Source organism: Sinohyriopsis cumingii, chromosome 4 (genome assembly GCF_028554795.1).
Source record: "Sinohyriopsis cumingii isolate HCF-2022 chromosome 4, ASM2855479v2, whole genome shotgun sequence".
Taxonomy (NCBI): domain Eukaryota; kingdom Metazoa; phylum Mollusca; class Bivalvia; order Unionida; family Unionidae; genus Sinohyriopsis; species Sinohyriopsis cumingii.
Window position 1 is genome coordinate 106,749,153 of NC_142964.1, and position 21,243 is coordinate 106,770,395.

Below are 21,243 nucleotides of genomic sequence, written 5' to 3' on the forward strand. Positions count from 1 at the left end.
TTCATGGTTCATTATATAATATATATAAATCTTTAAAATAAAAAAAAAATATCCCAGACCCCCTTCGAGTTCGTCGGGATGTTTCTGGGACAGCACAAACATATAACTTAATTAAGGTACGCTCAGCAAAATCACACCCATAATAATTAATCCAGTGGGTGATACGAAAAATAGGTATCAACAACCAGTCAATATTGTGGTTGTGAATTTGCTGAGTGGAGGGGTTCTTGCGGTTCCCCCCACTATTATAAAAATCGCAATTATGCGCACCACCGACAAATTGTCAGCCATGGGGATTCGATCCTGGACCGCGAGCGCCACAGTCCAATACCATACTGATCGAGCTATCAAACCTTGTTACGAACATATGTTTCGGAAGTTAATATATAGCTAAGGAACCAATATTTACACTAAACAGCGGTTTCTGAATCATAACAGTTTCTGTATTTGTAGCGGTTTCTGTATTTATAACAGTTTCTGCATTTATAACAGTTTCTGAATAATAGTTTCTGAATAATAGTTTCTGTATTTATAACAGTTTCTGTATTTGTAGCTGGTTTCTGTATTTAACAGTTTCTGTATTTGTAGCGGTTTCTGGATAATAACAGTTTCTGCATTTATAACGGTTTCTGTATTTAACAGTTTCTGTATTTGTAGCGGTTTCTGGATAATAACAGTTTCTGTATTTGTAGCAGACCGAAAATCAATAATATAGTGGCATTAATGCACCAGTCAAGGAACTTTCCAGAATTGTAAGTTCAGTGAACACACAACTGCAGGTCAATTACAATGAGTAACGATTTCTGCTTACACACAGCTTCCTACGGATCAATAATATTATCATGTGTTGTATGATGGGAAAATATTTAAAAACCATAAATAATACTTATGAGTCTGTTCGTTCGGCACTATACGATGTAATTAGTTAAACTGACTAATTACAATCATAAAAAACCAACCATCTACGAAGAAAACTATATATTACAAAGTAATCTCCCCTTAAATCAAAAATTCAGTAGTGTATGGAGGACCTCTGTGACATAAATTAAAAAAAATTAATTCAATGTGGTGATGATAGTTAATAATGTGATGATGATAGTTAATAATGTGGTGATGATAGTTAATAATGTGGTGATGATAGTTATTGATACTGAAATGTGATTTTCTGTTTATATTTTTTCGAGAGAGCTGTTTTATATATATTTTCTGCCACTCTTTGTACTGATTGCGGGTGAATATCAAAATATGTCGCAGCCGCGTTCATAGACTGAAACATAATTACTTTACCGGTTTCTATGTTTGTAGAAATTACCACCCTCTTTCCGATTGTCTTACATCTTCCTGTATTTCCACGTGTATTATTCTCGCTGTAAGAGATAGCTTGTAAATTGGATAAATTATTGTTTTGAGTGTCCCCGTCAATATGATCAATAACAAGACCATCATTGATCAACCCCCTGTGACACTCGTAGATGAAACGATGACAATGATATCTTTTCTTTCCAACTGTGAACCTTAGATAGCCAGTATTAGAAACAACGCCAACTGGTCTCTTCAACCTGCAATTTCTGATGATACCATTAATATTTGATTCATAGTTTGTTATGACAGGATGTGGGACAAATATATTTTGCTCCATTATAATAATATTATATGTTTAAATCATTGTTTGTCTGAAATCTTGATATATAATCCTCCACGGATTTTATAGCGTTTTCACCGCTATTATTTTTTTTGTCATAATATCTTTTAAGTTCTCTGAACCGTTTCCCGCCACACTTTCCACATAATTTTGTCTTTCCTCGCACTCCAATACCACACCGTAGACATGGTATTGGTCCTAGACTTCCTCGTCGTATGTTTTGTGAGTGCATCCAACAAAATTCCTTTCTACAGGATTTGTTGCATCGATTTACTGAGCCGATCATCAACCATCTGCATTGGGACATTGTATATATATATATATAATTTTCTTTATTTAAATATTTGTTTTAATTATATGAACGAGTTTGAGAGATTATCCCAAACTAGGCCTGTTAAGTATAAATTCAACCTTGACAGATTATCTTCTGACTTGCCAGTACGAGATCTGGTTGATCCGAAAAATAAAAGTTTGATCTCGAAAATTCATGACGCTAAGAAAGAATTTTACACGGATGGTGCATCTCATACATGGTCAACGTTCAAGATTATACGCGCTGACTCCGTCAAGGACGCTGTCACGGACGCTACAATGAATGACAAGCGAGCGGCAACTATCATTAACTACATCGCTGAATACGAGGGCAATCAAAAATATTTATTCAGAGTAAAATTTATTGTATTAACAGAAACAGATAGTTGGATTATCCGTGACAAATATGATCCTGTCCTTGGCAATAATAAAACTATCATATTAAGTAAAAATTCCAGACCGGGTCTATTGACTGGTATTGATAAACCGTATTATGAGCGAGCGTATCCTGTAACGGCGGTTATTTATGGAATTTATGAGATAAATAAAAAACCTAACGTTGATAAACTAGCACCGATGAAATTATCATCCTTGACCTTGTCAAGGTTAAATTGTGTAGCTGAACGAGTAATAGAACACTTTACAAACGCGATGCGTGGAAATGGATTAACTGATTTAAGGCGTGAAAAAATAAACTCGTGGGCTGATTCAGTTAGGGATACCGGTGCTACAATAAAAGATGTTGCTGAGTTAGGAAAAATATTAAAATTTCCAATAACCGTAGCAACAATAACGGGAGAAGTACTGTACCAGTCGAAATATAATTCGAAAGGAGCTCCAATAAATATTATCGATCATAACGCACACGCATGGACTAACGCAGTAACAATATTTCCACGTGATCGAACTGTTAGATTTTATCCCACAGAATTATCTGTGGCAGATAATTCTGTGGCAGATAGTATGTTTGATTTTATTAACGAAATAAGTAAAACCGATCCTGTATCGGTATGGTTATTCAAAAGTAATGAGGATGGTGAATTTGATCAGTTTGTCAAACCAAACGGTGAAATATATCGCACAGAATTCCTCCATGACGAGATGAAAAATCTTGCGACGTTTTTACAGTGCAAGCACGCGGAAAATACTGACAAATTACTAACTAATTGTTTTACCGTTCCATCTGTTGCGGCTCATTTCGCCAGGGAACGAAATTCATGGAAACCAACACGTTTTGATTTACTCGAGGACGTACGCGCAAGTTGCGTCGAATATGGACATGGCGGATTATGGAATACCAAATATAATTACAATGATGTTATTTCGGTTGATATGGTTGCATGTTATCCAGGAAGTTTTCTGGGATACGGAGATTGTTCTACGTACTTTGAAAGATTTGGTCACCCTACAAACGAGATGACGCGAGTGGCAATTAATGGACCATTACCTGATTTTGATCTGACTGGATTCGCCTGTATTGAGTCGTTCGAGTTTAACGAAAATCTTCACAAGATTTGTTATGTTTGGTTTGGCAGACATTTTTCTGAAAAACGTTGGGCACCTATAGTTTTGTTGCGATATATGCTAGATTGTATGATACTGACATCGTTGGTGGTCAGTGAGGCAATTATATCATATCATGCACAGACCAAAGTTTGGTTGCCCATGTCAGATTCTGAAGTTATCAGCGAGTTTAAGGACGATATTCCTAATAAACTCAAAACCGCAAAAGATCTCGGTAGAAAAATTATAGGTAAATTTACTCAAGGTGGTGCATATGATTATAAAAGACATCACGCACGATTAATTTTAGATGATGCCGAGTACGATTTTATAATCGCTGATACAACGGCGAAAAATACATTTGTAAATCGAGAGAATGTTTATTTATCCGACGGAACAAAATTAGGTACGATCGTTAGTTACATAAATGACGTATCCCCGCAATATACTCATCTAAGATCTTCCATGTTGGCTTATGTTTCTATAAATTTATTATCGATGATTAATAGATTTCCCAAGACCGCATTCAGAGTCGCAACGGACTCGTTTTATATTTCAAGTAAATATTTAGAACCTGTTATGAAATTTACAAGTAGTGATGAACGATGGGGTTCGTGGAGAATAAAAAAGGAACTATTACACAATTATGTAGAATCAGCAGATGTTCCAGTGAGAGATGTTTATCATGAGGGTAATAAAATATCAGAAATGTCGAAGGCACCATCGTTGAGTGATCCAATAACCAGATATAAGACAGTATATCTCAATGGACCTGGTGGATGCGGCAAAACAACTCGAACAATTAATGTTTTTAGAAATTCAGATATAATCGTGCTGACACCCACACATAGACTTGCACGTGAGATGAAACAGCGGCAAGTACAATCGTGTACGTATCATAGTTTCTTCCGATGGCGCGGGGATACATGGACTCCTGAACGGATGGGAGAAAAATATATACCTAAAATAATTATTTGGGACGAGATATGCACGGTGTCATTAGATACATTAAAAATGTTTCTTGATTGGTTGTTGACAAAAAATACCGCTATAATAATGTGTGGCGATCATGGTCAACCTCCGCCCTTTGTTGGACCATCTCCACATGATTGGTCAAAAAATTTCGTTGATTATTACGAAGAAATAGATGATGATCATAGAGCTCTTGATGCAAATTTGAAAGAATTTAAAAAATTAATCAGATTACAATCAAACAAAATTCAGTGTGAAATATTACGTGGAGTGATCTCAGAGACATCAATGAGTGATTTTTTGAACTCATGGAGACCCACCGATTTGATCGTAGCAAGCAGAAAAATAATCAGAGACGCTTTACAACAACAGTTATTTCAACTACATAAAGAACAATATTCAGAACTACCCGTTCCGTTATGTTATAGACCATCAGATACACGAAAACAGAATATTAATGTTGATATTCCAGGACCCTTGACAGAGTCAAGGAAACAGAATCTCGTATTAAATGATATTGTCGCCGTTGATATCAGTGTGGTCGAAGATGCATTACGCGCTGTCAAATCTCCATGGGTGTTGGGATACGCTATGACGATCCACTCGTCACAGGGATTAACTATTTCTGACACACGAGTCTGGATTGTAGACGATCGCATCGAGTGGTCAAATTTAGTTTATTTAGCGGTATCGAGGGTCAGAAATATATCTCAATTACGTAGAATTATAATTCCTGAAATCGTTGATAAATTTAACATCATCGATGATGATATAATAAGAAAAAAATTAATCGGATACAAACAATCTGACAAAAAAAATAAACGCGACTTTGATCTTGATGTTGAATTTATTATTGAGTTAAAACAGCAGCAGAATAATCATTGCATCAATTGTAATTGTATAATGTTATGGCGGTATTCGAGTAATGATTCAAGACAATTTACCGTAGATAGAAAAGATAATAGTCGCGGTCATACACGAGAAAATACCATGTTAACCTGTCTTGAGTGTAATCGACGTCGGGGTGCAGGCACCCTTGGCGCTAGTGCTAGTTAAGTGATCGAAATCACCGAAGTGATCGCGGCGGTAGTTGTGTATCCGCGGGAATTATTTGTAGTTGTTCACGTGTAAATCCACGTTGAGGAGCAGCTGAATCTAATCTGTAGATTGCAGGTCTGGAAACGCCTACATTTCTTCCAGTGGATCTTGTCACGGTAGATATTTTGTGTGTGGTAACACTCCAAATAGGATCAGTTGCTCTCGCGCTACCACCTTCAAGTTCACCAGGCTCATATAAATATCTGACTGTGACATCACCTAATATTTTTTGTTTTCCAGCATCTTTCCGTTGTGTTGGTATATTTTTTTTTGTGACCGCGCTAATGGGTTTCATGTTGGTTGTTCGTGTGATCTCATTATTTAATGCAGCTATCACGTTTGGTAATCTTGCAACCCATTCACGAGATCTTTTATCCTGAATAAATTCCCTCGCGTATTGATATCCAAATAACCGTTCAGCAAGTGTTCGATTAAATCGCTCAACAATTGCTTGATCACGGTGAATTGCAGTATGACCTCGTCGTATTTTGGTATTATGTTGTTTCATCAGCGATGATACTGGACCTAGAAATTCCTTACCAGGATCAACCTGTAGTAGCTGTGGCCATCGCAGACCACCTTGTGGTCCGAGTCCTCGTTGATAAATTCGTTCAAACGCATCGGCTACTTCAGATGATGTTTTCGCCGATAGCGGCTCTGCTTCTTTATATCTACTTGCAACATCAACTACGGTTAGCGCGTACTTGTACGTTTTTCCACGCACAGTATCATGCGGTAAAAACAGAATATCAGCTTGATGAACTTCATTAGGAACACTGACATCGAAATACGAGTACTGAATTTGTTTAGGACGTGGTAGATAAATTTGCCATATTGCTTGTTTAGATAACCACGTTTTAGCAGTAGAATGTTTAACCGATGCTGCATCAGCGAGTTTACCAATTGCTGCTTTGCCTCTCCAGTATCCTCTCGGTGAATAATAAATTGATTCCATTATTAATTACCAGCCCCAATCGCTAATTTACCTTTCATCGAGGATCTTACTAACCAATTAGCTAATGATTCTCTAATATTTTTATTTTTTATAGAATTTAATGAATGAATTAATTTTACATCTGCAATATGCCTATCTTGTAGATTTTTACTTTTATAAGCTACATCATGAGCATGACAAGCTCGATCAATAGCATTTATTGGTTCCTCGCCTGGTTTTGGTTGATCTTGATTATCGAGCCTGATATCGAGTCGAGTACCAGGACCGCAATAATTATATCCTGGTAGATGTTTTTCTCCGCTGTATTTAGCCCATGGAGCACCTGGAAACTTTGACATCAAATTAGCAATATCACCACCCCGCTTATTAGGTAAAAACGAAAATTTCTTTCTACAGCATACAGAACATTTTCCACCGTACGCTATTTTTTTATTTTTTGTTGTAACTGTAGCTAAATCAATAGTTGGAGTTTTAACTCTACAGCGTAAACAATATAAATTCATGTTATAATATATATGGATATAATTGATTTCTCAGCAACTCGGCAGCGAGAGCCAGTTAAGCATCATCCTGCGCTACCGAATTCCATCAGAATGATTATCATAGGACCATCTGGATCGGGTAAGACGCAATTATTACTTAATCTGATAATGAGATGGTTGAAATGGGATAAGTTGTATTTAGTAGCACCATCCGTTGATGATCAACGATGTTATGATGTACTTAAAGATTTCAATGAAAACGCGCGATTACTGGATGAAGATACTGATGTTATAGAGTTTATAACCGATATTGATGAAGCACCATCCGTAGATTCCATAGATGGATTTATTAATAATTTAGTTGTGTACGACGATGTGATGCTAGATAAACAATCAAATCCAGCCAGAATATTTTCCCGAGGGAGACATAAAAATACAGACGTGATCTATGTTACTCAACGATATACACAAATTCCGAAGGTGATCAGAGACAACTGCAACATTTTAGTTGTGTTTAATGGCGTAGACACACACACGTTGCGAAATATTCATCAAACTTGGTGTGGTGGTGACATGGATATAATTAAATTCAAAAATTTCTTTTCACGAGCGCAAGCTACCCCACATGGATTTATAACAATAAATTTACATGATCCAAGAACAAGATATCGTGTGGGTATTGATAAAATATTTGGGTAACAGGGGTGATGATAAAATTAAATTTAATTAAATAGATAATGAACAACTGTGCGTGGCTGCGTCAAGGAACAACAGATAAATGCAACAAAAGGTGCCGTGGAGAATATTGCAAGAAACATAATTATCTTATAAAGAAAAACCCTCATGCTGGTCCACGAAGATGTGTTGGTTGTAACAACGGTGTTAGAGGATTATATCAGATTTGCAAAAATTGCGGTGGAGATCGATATCGAAGTTTGATGAACTATTACAGAAAAAGAAAAAACATAAATCCCAAAGTAGAAAAACCACCATCAGAACTTGAATATTACTTGAAACATAGAACAAATTCCGAAGATTCAGATGAAGATGAAACAGATGAGGAAAAACGACAACGAAAACGCGTTGAAAAATATTCATCAAACTTGGTATGGTGGTAAATTAATAGCAGCAGAGAGGGTACCTACCAACGTTGGTCGTCAAAAAGGTAAACAAGAAATAAATAAACACGTAGAGTACTTTATTTTTTCAGCTACTATTTCAAACTGAGGTTTTATTAGTACAATCGGTCATTGCAAAAATAAACATCTCAAGGAAAGTTCATTTGTAAAATCTGGACCTTTCTACGAGATGATTTATTTGTTTGTTTTATTTATTTTGTCGGAATTCTATGGTCTGTTCACCCTCTCTGCTGCTCACGCTGAGTCGCTTGCTTAGCTGAAAGTTTCTTTTGTGCGGCTTTGAACGCATTCGCATCGTCAACTGCTTCCATACGGATCAAACAGCTTGCTTATTTCAACCACATACAGATCTAATAATTCAATAGCTCCGACGTTTTCTACATGAGCTTACATTGTTTTCTTGCAATAAAAAATAGTTTTTAAAATACGATACTATTTTTAGAAACACGTGTCTTGCAGTTTGAAGCTGTGCAGTATCGAGAAATAAATTGAGAAAAAAGTGCATACTAATATGTAATATAATAGAATAGACAATTTTTAGACCACAGCAAATCAAAACTTCTCAAATTATACAATGTTTCTAAATCTTGTGTCATTACTGTCATAATTTAATACGTTTATTAGCAAATCAATTACAATCCGACAAATTAGCCATTCTCGATTCTTAAATAAGGTTTCAAACTTTCTCATACCGTTTCTGAAACGGCTTTGTTTTTATTATTGTTGTTGCTGATGTAATTGTGTTTTAATATGATTCATGTCGCACTTCTACAAGCAACAAATGCATAATCCAAGGTTGTACCTTGGACGCTGTAACAATGGGCAATCTTTAATATAGCGCAGTAATAAAAACAATTCAAGTACCTTCCAGGAAATATTTTGTGTAGGTTGGATAGACAAGCTAGTTTCTCACTATTTCTATTCATTCACAGATTTCTAATAATTCTGCACGACTCGTTGTCGTAAGCAAATAATTTGAGTCAGTCTATGACTCGCATTTTTTTCCTCACGGCATCGCGATCCCTGTCTTTAGCTCGGTAAACTTTCATCTTAAAATATATCTAGATGTACATATTTCGGATTTTCAACACCATTCGAATCGACATACAGCATAACGCATCTCATTTAATACATGCTAAAACCGGCCTGATTATATCAGATTCTTTGACGTCTTGACGTGAGGATGATTCGATTATTCATTACGGAATCTGCAGCTTTCCTTGGTCATAGTGTAGTTGTCTCCCTTGTGATTTCTCGGCATATGTACAGGGACGTTATTTCAACTTTCTCGTGGGGGTGGGGGGAGCAAAACTTGACGGGCTTGTTAATTTTCGTATATAGGCTACAGCAATTTTACAGCACATGCAAATGGGGTGGTGGTGGTGGTGGCAAATACCCGCTGCCCCCCCCCATGACATCCCATCAACAGCATACTAATTTGGCATTAAGACAGCTTATCATAATATGTAGAATGATAATGAAAAATGTGCTTTGAAAAAACCAGTTTAACCTTTGCTGTGTACCATATACTTGGTCCGAATAACATCAGCTTTAATGGTTACCATTTGCCATCAGAAGTAAATTTTGCGGTGGATATAGAGTGAAGGTTCCATGATGAACAAGCAAACTAAATTATCTTGTCAATGTTACCCAGAAGTTATTTTTGGATAGACTGTAAACTAAACAAATTCAGGTGAAACATAAATCAGCACTATAGTGGTCACATTGTATATTTGTGATACAGCTACCCAAGCTTAAAATTATAATCACATTGATACTGCCTATTGATTTAAAACGGTCACCAGAATATGTTTCCTGTATGTTTAGTCCATACAAATGTGACGGCTAGATATGAATTTTTTCAATGGTGAATGTTCCATGACCCCTCTTATATAATACATTTGTCCCTGACGATGTCATTGCATATTTACTGTATTCAATAGCAGGAACTCTTGACCATGTTCTTGCATATCTGTTGAAAATATTATGAATTATTTGTGAGTAAAGCATTGTCATTGACTAAACAGGTGCTGACCAACGACAGATCCAGATTAGCTCGAGCTTGCAAAAAGGTTGCCAGGCTAGTGAACGTTCTCTAACATGAGTATTTGTTTCGCTGAAAACGTTTCCTATCCATTTCTCTGCATTATGCTTGATGAGAGATTAACATATTCAACTGGTCACCTCTTCCAAGACTGAATGGTTATTGTATTTATAGTACATGTTACATAATGCAAAAATATTATGTTTTACGTTTAATTAGGTCACTCTTTATAGTATTATGGTTCTCTGGTGAAAATAACGCTTTAAAACCCACAAAATATCATCAACGCAAATGTTGGTATATACGAGTATTTGTATGAAAATATAGTTTTATCTTAGTTCATAGTGCAGTCAACATATTGGAAGTCTTTAAGTAACTCATTGTGGTAAGTAGTGTTGGTTAACTCTGTATATGGACACACCCAAATAAACATGTATATTCCATAGAATCAATCTGGCTGTGGTGGTGTATTGAAGGTGACATCTAAACTTTGGGATGAATGCTATTGGCGAATACAGAGATGCAATGTAGGTAGAATGTCTTAATGATGAAATTAGATAAGTTCACGTGATACGTAAGAAGGTAACATTTTTATTACTTTTAACAAAAATATATGCATTCCATATGTCATAACCAAAACATAGGAATTACCTTCCTGTAGATAAAGAATATGAAAGTACATAGCTGTTTAGTTTTAAAAAAATAAAAGAAGAATAGTGCAGTATTTATTCCAGACTGGTTAAATTGCTTAGTTAAAGCTTTTTGTAATAATGTTTATCTACTCCATATGTCGAAATTTACTATGATAGCGCATTCATTTTCATCAACATTTACACTGTAGTATATGGACAAATAAAATTGTTGTAAACGGGAAAGGATTTAGTTACCTCTGACCATAAGGGGGGAATATTTTCATAAAGGAGACAGGGTCCCCGTACACATACACACATATCATATATATATATATATATATATATATATATATATATATATATATATATATATATATATATATATATATATATATATATATATATATATATATATATATATAATTGTCTAGCTTTAATTTTATATTGTAGACTGCAACTAAACTTTCAGCTATAAAAGTATCGTGGTATAGTGTGTTGCAAGTTCGGTTTCCCGGTCGACCACTAACACAAAATAAATAAAACAATTATGTAGTATTGATCTTAAATATAATCACTTCATTAGTGAATATCTTTAGGGAAAGAATATTAACGAAACTACTTCTTTCTTCGTAATAACGACTGTCAACAAAATTGCAATGTCTAGTTTCGTGTTTAGCATTTTTTTAATTGCTTGTTTCAGAACAGAAGATTTTGAACGTATGAACCAATGACTACATAATTTTAGACCGTCATGTGTTATCGGCACAAAATCCGTTAACTTATATGGTCGAAGTTTCAATCACATGAAACCGGAAATTTGGTCTCAAAGACAGCTTTCTTTGAATGTTCCTGATTGACTTGACCTAATTTATTTACTCAGTGAGGAGAATGGATGGTCAGGGGTCAGAAAAGAAGAAATATCAAAGAACTGAATCATAGTGATAATATAACATGGATATGACTAACTGTTTTAAACATATTTGACTTCTGAAAAAGGTTGGGATAGATTTTAAAAAAATACAAAATGCTTGATATTGATGTGACAAACTGAAAGGGTTCATATTACGGAATTACGGAATTTCGTGCTGGTAGTTTCCTATAAGCTTGCTTGTGTGCACCTATAGAAAAATGATGAAAAGTGTCTTGAGTTCAGCTCAGCTTCCTAACTATTCAACCATAAATATAAATTTTGATTACAGGCTTAGTTAATTGCACTTTGCTGTAGAGCCACACAATATAAACTTAAAACGATAATGGTATTTAAATATTTTTTGAGAATCAATGTATTTAGGCAAGAAAAGACTTCCTCTTTCATATTGTTTGCCCATCTCGGGATGTGATGAATGCATTTACCTCTAACTAAATATCCCGTATGTATCTGAAACGTAATTGTAAACATCGTTTGTCAACGCGTCTACTCGTCCATGGAAAATTTAATTACACGGTCTGTCAAACTTTGTCTACGTTTGTCCTATTGGTAAATTAGCAGGGTCACAAGAGGATTACTATAATGTGACTTGTGATGCATTCTGCTCTGAAATTGCGACTTGTTACGCTTTTGGCCATGATATTCGACTTGCTACGCATTCTGACTAGGATGGCAATTATTTTCGATATGTATTAAACTCCTTGTGACTCTCGCTCATTTTAACAAACATTAAAAAGTATTGGAAAGGATAAATACTGTTAAAAACCATAATACCAAGATGTGGAAATTAATTAATATCAACTTTATTTTATTTTGATAAGGGATGCAAAATTTAAATATAAGACTGTGATTCGATGTTACAATAAACGTGCATGTATCGTGTAACATCGAATCATAGTCTTGTATTTAATTTTTGAATACTCCATGACTAGTTTCTTTACTGTTTTATAAATATTATCATTATGTGACGATATATTTATTCCCCGGGATTTTTTTAATATTGCGTTTGATAAATGATGATGAGAATCTAATTCTGATCTTACCGCAAATATCAATTTTATTTTGGAATTATCTTTGCGCTGTTTGATCCCAACTCTGCTCGAATCTCTTCCTGTATTTATGATATATGATATATACTCGCACCTTTTCTACCTTTTTCTCTTTTCTCCGAGTCCTTCCGTTCAACACAGATGTTATAATATTTATAGATGACATTAATTGTGTGCCATCCATCGTAAATTTTTGGTATTAGCTTTCTGCAAAACGATATGATTCAGACATTAGCTGCCTTAAATTAGCATCCCCATACAAATGTCTAATACCTGCATACGCGGTCATCAAAAAGGTCACCCCCACTCTCACAAGGGATACGAGTCTGTAAATCTGATGGTTTTGACTTATGTTATCGACAATGCCTTTGTTAAGACACCAGTATTAAAGAACATACTGGTCTGTGTTGGACCTACTGCATTCATGGTCAACTCCAAGTGTATTAATGTGGGGTAGATGGTGCTATATTCAATCATACTAATGGTGCTAAATACGACTTTACAAATATATTTTCGTGCCAGAAATATCAATAAAGAATCGACTAGCTTCATGAAGGCATCCTAATGAAGTCGGTGGTCCGTTCTTCATTAAACAACTCACTGCAACTAGTAATTTAACTATGCCAGATTAACATTGTCATTACCTATACGCAGAGGTGTTAGCAATGATAAACGTGGATACAATTTGGATTATGCCTCATAGGATGCCTTTTTGTGGGGTTTAACACAAAGACAATGGTTGGCTGAAATTTGGAGCTGTAAGAACATGCGCGCTTTTAAGTATGGCTTTTAACTTGTCAAAAGCCTCCTGACATTATTCAGACCGAAGAAACTTGTTTTTTTTAATATATTTGTCAGGAATTAAGCAATTATATAAAAATTGGAGCAAAATTTTCGATAGTATCCGGCCGTACCTAAAAATCGCATCAGCTGCTTTTTATTTACAGGCACGGGAATTCAGAGATAGCCTTGACCTTAGCATCTATTTTTCTAACATGTCCATGTCCCACGATGTTTCTTACAAAAGTTACACTAGCATGGCAGAACTCACTTTTAGATAAATTAATTGTCAAACATGCATCAGTCAGTCTGTCAAAGAATTTCCGAATTGTTGCTAGATGTTCTTTCCAGGTGTTGTTGTAAATGATGATATCATCGATGTAAGCATCACAATTGTCTAGACCAGAGGTAATTATATTTATGAGACGTTGAAATGTACTTGGAGACCATTTCATCCCAAAAGGCATTACTTTATATTGATAAAGTCCATCTGGAGTCACGAGTGCCGAAATTTCCATTGCTCTTTCCGGTAGTGGAATTTGCCAAAATCCTTTTAGAAGGTCAAATTTGGTGACATACTTGGCATTCCCGATCATATAAATACAGTCATCGATTCTTGGTAATGGGAATGAATCTGTTTTTGTCACAATATTCACCTTCCTATAATCAGTACACTTATGGAAAGTTTTATCTGGTTTTGAAACAAATATGTATGGTGAACTCAAGTCACTTTTACTAGGCTCTGTACAATCATTCTCCAGCAAATATAGAATTTCCTTTTTCAAATATTCCTGTTTGAGAGGGTTCAGCCTGTACGTGTGTTGTTTCACAGGTTTAGAATTTACAATTTCAGAATCTTTATTAGAAAAATGTTTATCTTTCAGTAACTTCAATGGTCCACGCACACTGTGTTCAAAAACCAGTCCAAAGGAACTGAAGCCTAGAGATTCTTGAACTGAGCCCCTAACAGCAAACAATAGCAAATGAATGCCTTCATCCCAATCTTTACCCGTATCAAAACAATATGATCGAATCATCTTTTTCAAAGTCTGATGGAATCTTTCTAATGCCCCTTGGCTTTCAGGGTGATAGGCAGAAGATTTGAATTGTTGGATTCCAAATTCGTACATAACTTGCTGGAAAATTCCAGACATGAAATTTGAGCCCTGATAAGACTGGACAGATTTGGGAAGGAAAAACTGAGTAAAAATCTTTATCAAAGCTTTTACTGTTGTTTTAGATTTTATATTCCTCAAGGGAATTGCCACTGGAAACATTGTTGACGCACACATAATGGCCATCAGGTATTCGTTACCTGACTTTGGTAAGGGACAAACATAATCTACATTAATTGTACTAAATGGTTCGTCAAAGGCAGGAATAGGTTGTAGATGAGCCTTAGGTGTTTTCTGATTGGGGTTTTCTACCATTTGACAGGTATCACAAGATCTACAGTATTTACCAACATCACTTTTGATTTTTGCCCAGAGAAGTGCGACAAGATCTTGTGATAAGTTTTATTGATGCCTAAATGACCAGCCAAAGGAGTTTCATGGGCCAGACTAAGTATTTCCTGTCTGTAAGGTTTTGGAAATATAATTTCATTGTTCACTAACCATTTGTCATCAGCAGTACCTCGGGAGGTTTCCATTTTCTCAAAAGAATTCCATTTTTAATGAAATAACAGACAGGAACTTCCGTAGCTTCAGTTTCACTAATGGCCCCTTGAAACAAACCGGAGATCTCGGGATCTTTTTCCTGTTCGACGACAAGTGATTTCGTTTATCACCCTGATTAGAATAAAGATAATGAGTCGTTGAAAGAGGATCACCGCGATCAATAAAAGACTCCGAGAAGCTCCTGTGTCCCTTAAAATATTAATAGGGACTGGATTGGCCCAATCACTCAAGAGTGATATAGAACCTTTCGATATTAATGGTTCATAATTTGCCATAATAATTTCAGACTGGGGTTTATTAGACCCAACAAATGTACTGCTTTCAATACATGACCGTGACCTTGACCTCTTAGAAATAAGAGCATTTGGAATAGGTTTGCCTTGTTTCTGATGCAATCAGAAATAACGTGTCCTTTTTTCTTGCAATAGGTACACGTAGGAAGAGACAATGATCTTGAATCAAGCTTCTCTGAAGTTTGATTTTTAGAAGTTGTGCCAGTCTGAGTTTTAGAAGGGCTTGTATAAGGCTGAACTAATTTTCTGCCAGAAGACTGTTGAGTAGAAGTCTTATTTACAAAAGAAACTTTATTAGCTAAAGCATAATTGTCAGCGGCACGAGCAGCATTTTCCAAGGTTTCGATCTTCTGCTCGTTAAGATAAACCCTAATGTCACTATGGACGCAGTTTTTGAACTGTTCAAGTAATACAAGTTGTTTGAGACTTTCATGATCTCGTTCACCTTTCTTGGCTAAGCACCATTTATCAAATAACTGCTCTTTTTCTCTAGCAAATTTGATATGAGTTTGTCCAGGTTCTTTTCTATAGTTTCAGAATTTTTGCCGCTAAGCTTCAGGGACTAACTCATAACCCCTTAAAATGCATTATTTGACCGTATCTTAGTAACCACTTTGTTGAATTGACAGTGAACGGTAAATATCACTAGCTTTACCAGTGAGTACACATTGTAATAACTGAGTCCAATGCTCCCTTGGCCATTTCAAATTTTCAGCAACTTTTTCAAAATAAGGAAACTATTTGTCTGCTTCTTTTTCTCTGAAAGGAGGCACTAATCTAATATTCTTTGCAAGATCAAAACTTAAATTCGTATTTGAAGAATGAATGTGCTTTTCACTTGCCAGTTCCATTTCTTTCATTCTAAATTGATATTCCCTCACTTCCTTCTCTCTTCGGATTTGCATCTCTCTTTCTGTATCTCTTCCTTTTGCATTTGTTCTTTTTGTAATTGCATTTGTCTTTCTCGTTTTCTTCCGTTTGTAAATGCATTTTTTCTTTCTTTCTTTCCTGTCTCTCTCGGTTTTTACATATTGTAACTGCATTTGTTTTTCGTGTAACTGCATTTGTCTTTCTTTCTCTTTTTCTTCTGCTTATAAATGCATTTGTTTTTCTCTTTCTTCTTTCTGATGCTCCAGCTTCCCCAACTCCAATTCCATCTTGTATTTTAATTCCAATTCCTTTAATTTTGTGTCAGAGTCTGATACAGAATTACTGAAAGAAACCAAAGCACTTTTATCCAAAACATTCTTTTCTAGCAAGTACTGAACCAAACTATTTATTTCCTGATTCGTTAAGGAAGCCTTTACCTCAGAAAGATCGTAGTTTCTGTCAAGTTGAATCAATTCATCTTTTTTGAAAAGATCTAATTGTTCTTGGGTAAGATTTGAAATACATATTTCCACTTTTGATGACATTTTAGAAAAAGATTGCCAATTTCATTAAAAATTGCAAAACCTAGGGAATTTTAAATTTGAAAAAACAAAGTTTTCTGAAATATTCTGGCTAAAATTCAAAATTCCGGATGAGCTACCCAATTCTTATGTTACGTGTTTAGGCTCGAAGAAACGGTAACACAAGAAAGAGTGAAAACAACAAGCCTTTAGAAAGATAATAATTTTGTTCCCTGGAAAAATTCAGTAAAAATGAAAAAAATATGAACTTACGGTTTTAAGACTCAAATCCCAAAATAATCCAAGAATAATCCACAAATAAAATTTTAGAAGTCCTAATAATAAAATGCTCTAATCATTTCAAGTTCAGGTCCCGACGAAGAATCCAAGATAGAAGACGATGACGTATGCTGTAACCTGTAGTGTGTCGAAGCCTACAGTTCCTTGTAGAAACAAGAAATATCACTCCGGTTTTGGAACTCTGAATATATTTTTTATAAGAGCTGTCTTTGTTCAAGAATTTAAAATAAGCACACGTATTTTCCAGGAAAAAAGAATTAATCCTTTTGAATCCAAGTAATTTGAAATAACTCCAAACGACACAACACTTTCTAGTGTAAAGAAAAAAGCCCAACTGAGAATCTCTCTCTAAAACAAAGGTTATATCGTATTCTAAAACGATGTTTCGAAAATCCCAAAGTTGCGACATCGAAATGAGGGTCACGTGATCGTGTTTATATCACGTACGGCTAACATGACCCTGACGAATACCAATCATTTTACTCTAAAAAATAAATAAAAAATGTTTACATCTAAATTACGTGGTCCCTTTATGACCTCGACAACAACCAATCATTTCAAAATAAAAATAGAACTTATTTACGTGGCTGCTACTAATTTTGAATCAATGTCAGGATCGAGATCAACATTTGCTGTTTACGAAAGAATGATTCAGATCAACTGATTTTCTGGAAAACTATCATCTCCAGTAAATAAATTTACATTACAATAGCATGTAATGAAAAATAAGAAAAATTAAAACTGACAAACAAACTATTACATTAAAATAACTATATATTAAATCAGATATAATTAAATCAAATATACATAACACCTGTATATCATTAAGTCCTGACCTTGACATGCCGTATATAAAAGCATATTGTTTTTCTGCCGTAGATTGTAAAGCAATTTATATAAATTGATTTCTTAATATGATTTGGAATAGTCAACAGAGAAAAATCTATCATGCAAATATTATTGTTTACGTATTTGTTTGTTTTACAGCGAAAGTTTATACATATGATTTAAAAAAGAAAAGGACCTGCTTTATGGTATATATTGGAATGTCAGCGCGAATCTCAAAACAACCCTCTCACAGTGACTCTCGCTCTCCACAAACATATTTAAGAAAAAAACTTGCCACTTACGGATTCCTGGTACTTTCCGTAAAGTTACGTAAAATTGTAAGAGAAACTTTGGAACAAATGTGCGTTATTCTCGTTAGACAAACACCTGTAATCACGTACGAACATCATACGTAAAAACTGAAGAAAATATTTTGCATACACTTTGTTTGGTGAAAAGTGGCCCAGTTGTTTAACATGTACCATGCTTTTGCATAAATTATTTACAAGATATACTTCAACCTCTTTTTAACAATAATACCTACACAACTGGATCATCGAATATTAATCGACCTCCACAGTTGTTGGCATAGACACTAGCAGACTTATAGATACATGGGTGACTGGGCCATTTGCATCGAAAAAATGCATATAAACCTCTTGTGACTGTCTAACTTTGTCGAGCGATTTGTGTTCTTTGCTTGTTCTCTCCTGTACAAAATATATTGAATTTCTGTGGAATATGGTTCAAAAAAGAAAATCTAGGTTTCATCATATGCTGCAATCTCATTCAAACATCTTCGGTCACTCTTTTCATATTTGGCGAGCAGTTGCTGAAAGATTTCAACCCGAATCTATTAATTTTTATCTATAAATCGGCATTAAATTTATTGACATGTTCCAAAAACACGAATTATTCAGAACTTTTGAAATGCCCTCTCCCTTATATTATGAAACAGTATTTACCAAAGCTTTTAAGAAGAAATTTGCATTCTGTAAAATGTTTTGTAATATTTGAATATGCAGCCCTCCATATTTTACGTTTACTTTTCACAAACTTAATCATTCTTAAATCTAAATTGATGAAACTGATATTTAAGAAATAAAAGTCCCAAACGCTTCCGACATTGTATGTTGAGTTTTGGTCCTTTCTAGCAGTTCTTTCTTATTTTACTATCCCGTTCACATGTAAACAGTAGCAAAATTATGTAATAATACAGTATTTGGTCATGCTGGGAAAAATACAAATGCAAGAAATGAATAAGACAAATAAACAAACAAACAACAAATGAAAACATTTGGTAAGATTTGTATTGGTTTTCTTCATTTAAATTGCTTTCGAAACGTTTGGATACATTCGGTTTCTACTGAACCTGAAACGAGCTTACCTGATCTGTTTTTATTTTAATTTTTATATTTTCTTTGGTAAATAGCAATATTTACTTTAAATTATTCATCTCGCGTGTTCCGACGAACAGGTCTAAGACATTGGCAATGCGAGTCAAGGCAATGAGCAGTGCGTTCATACTCATGGCAGATAATTGCGCTGCAATCACCCAATACAAGACATGCTGAAATACGAAAATATATGACTATTATTCCAAACAAATAATCCAGTTTTAAGAAATATGAAAATATATGGCTTTATTATTTCAAACAAATTACCCAGCATTAACAAACAAGAAAATATATGACGTTGTTATTCAAAACAAATAATTCAGCATTACCATGCACGTAAGTCAAAACAAGGTACAGGGAAACAGAGACGAAACTAAAGAAAACAAGACAAGTACCTAAGACAGTATATGACATGGTTCCATATTGATACTTAAGGTTCTAATCTAAGGTATTAATTGAGATATACGTGAGTTCTACGTAGTACGAGAACTACTCTATTGGTATGTACCTATACAAATAGGTTCGTATATAGGTTGTTATAGGGAAGCTTGTGTAAGTAGGCAGGCTGGAGGTTTGTTTTAACCTGCGATGAAGATAGTTAGACAGAAGGAAGTGAGATTAGTACCTGGGGTTTGTAATACGTTTCTCTGCAGATTTAATTACTTGTAAATGTTCTGCCTTTACATGGGCAGCGTCTGAGTAGGACGAGACACATATCATGTCGGCATACAAGTTACATTTGTTGCTCTCAATTCAAAACCAATTTGTTTTTAACAAGGCAATAAAATTGTCTACATGATTTTTATCTGGTTTTAGAAAACAACTTATCTATATGTAATCTTCAACCATATTACTCATTTTAATAACTCCATTGCAAGTATATTATTAATGCAAAAGTCAAATGAGATGCACGAGTGCTGTTTGAAAAGACGAAAACTATACTCTATAACGGAAGTAGATGTATCTGCAAAGAAACATGTGATTTGGACATTTTTACGTAGCTTTAACAGTTTTTCAGTCATATCGCTACGATGTCTGCATTGTGGCAGTTTATTGTGATATCTAGTACTAGGTCATGATGCAGAAGATAAGGGATATAACTATATATATATATATATATATATATATATATATATATATATATATATATATATATATATATATATATATATATATATATATATATATATATCACAATGACACCTTATCAATACAAGGGTAACATTAGTACTTCTAAAAACAAAATTTACCAAAAGATGACACAACTGATTTTGCATGAAGCTGGGTTGTTACTGTTTCCCATCAGTACAATCAATGCAAGTTGAAGATTTTTCTCTTCTTTCATGCTTTAATTGATGAAACCTTGCAGCGGAAATTATATAAAACGAGATGGCTGGCCTGCATCTCCAGCATGTAGTCCAAACCCTTAGCGTAAATCATACAGTCACAATTTGTTTTCATGTGTACTACTTATAAGTCAAAAGAGTGAATGCACAAACCAGATTTCATGACCATGCATGCTGTAGTATTAGAAAATTTTGCGACATGTAAATGCAAATAATAACACGTAACTAAATCGATAAAACATTTCTTGGGATCCGGAAAAGTGCAAATATGTCTGCAAAGTAGCGTACTGCGTAAGTCTTTATAACAAACAAGTGGCGATGCTACTCTACAACTGCTGATGAAATAAAAGTGAGTGCTTCGCTTATTTTTCATTGCATCCTAAACAGCTCAATAATAATGCAGCAACTTAAAAGCATCCGCAGCATGATCGTCTTCGCTCTTCTTATATGTCGTTAATTTCTGCATCTCAACA

The 21,243-nt window shown here is 34.8% G+C and overlaps 1 long non-coding RNA gene across 1 annotated transcript in view; it reads right to left on the bottom strand.

Annotated features, from left to right (window-relative positions):
• Nucleotides 1–19,319: 19,319 nt before the first annotated feature.
• LOC149801840 (uncharacterized) overlaps nt 19,320–21,243 on the bottom strand; it is a 60,019-nt gene continuing 58,095 nt past the window's right edge. The window contains exon 4 of the long non-coding RNA XR_016420483.1: nt 19,320–19,597. This is a non-coding gene — a long non-coding RNA (uncharacterized LOC149801840). The remainder of the gene's footprint in view (nt 19,598–21,243) is intronic.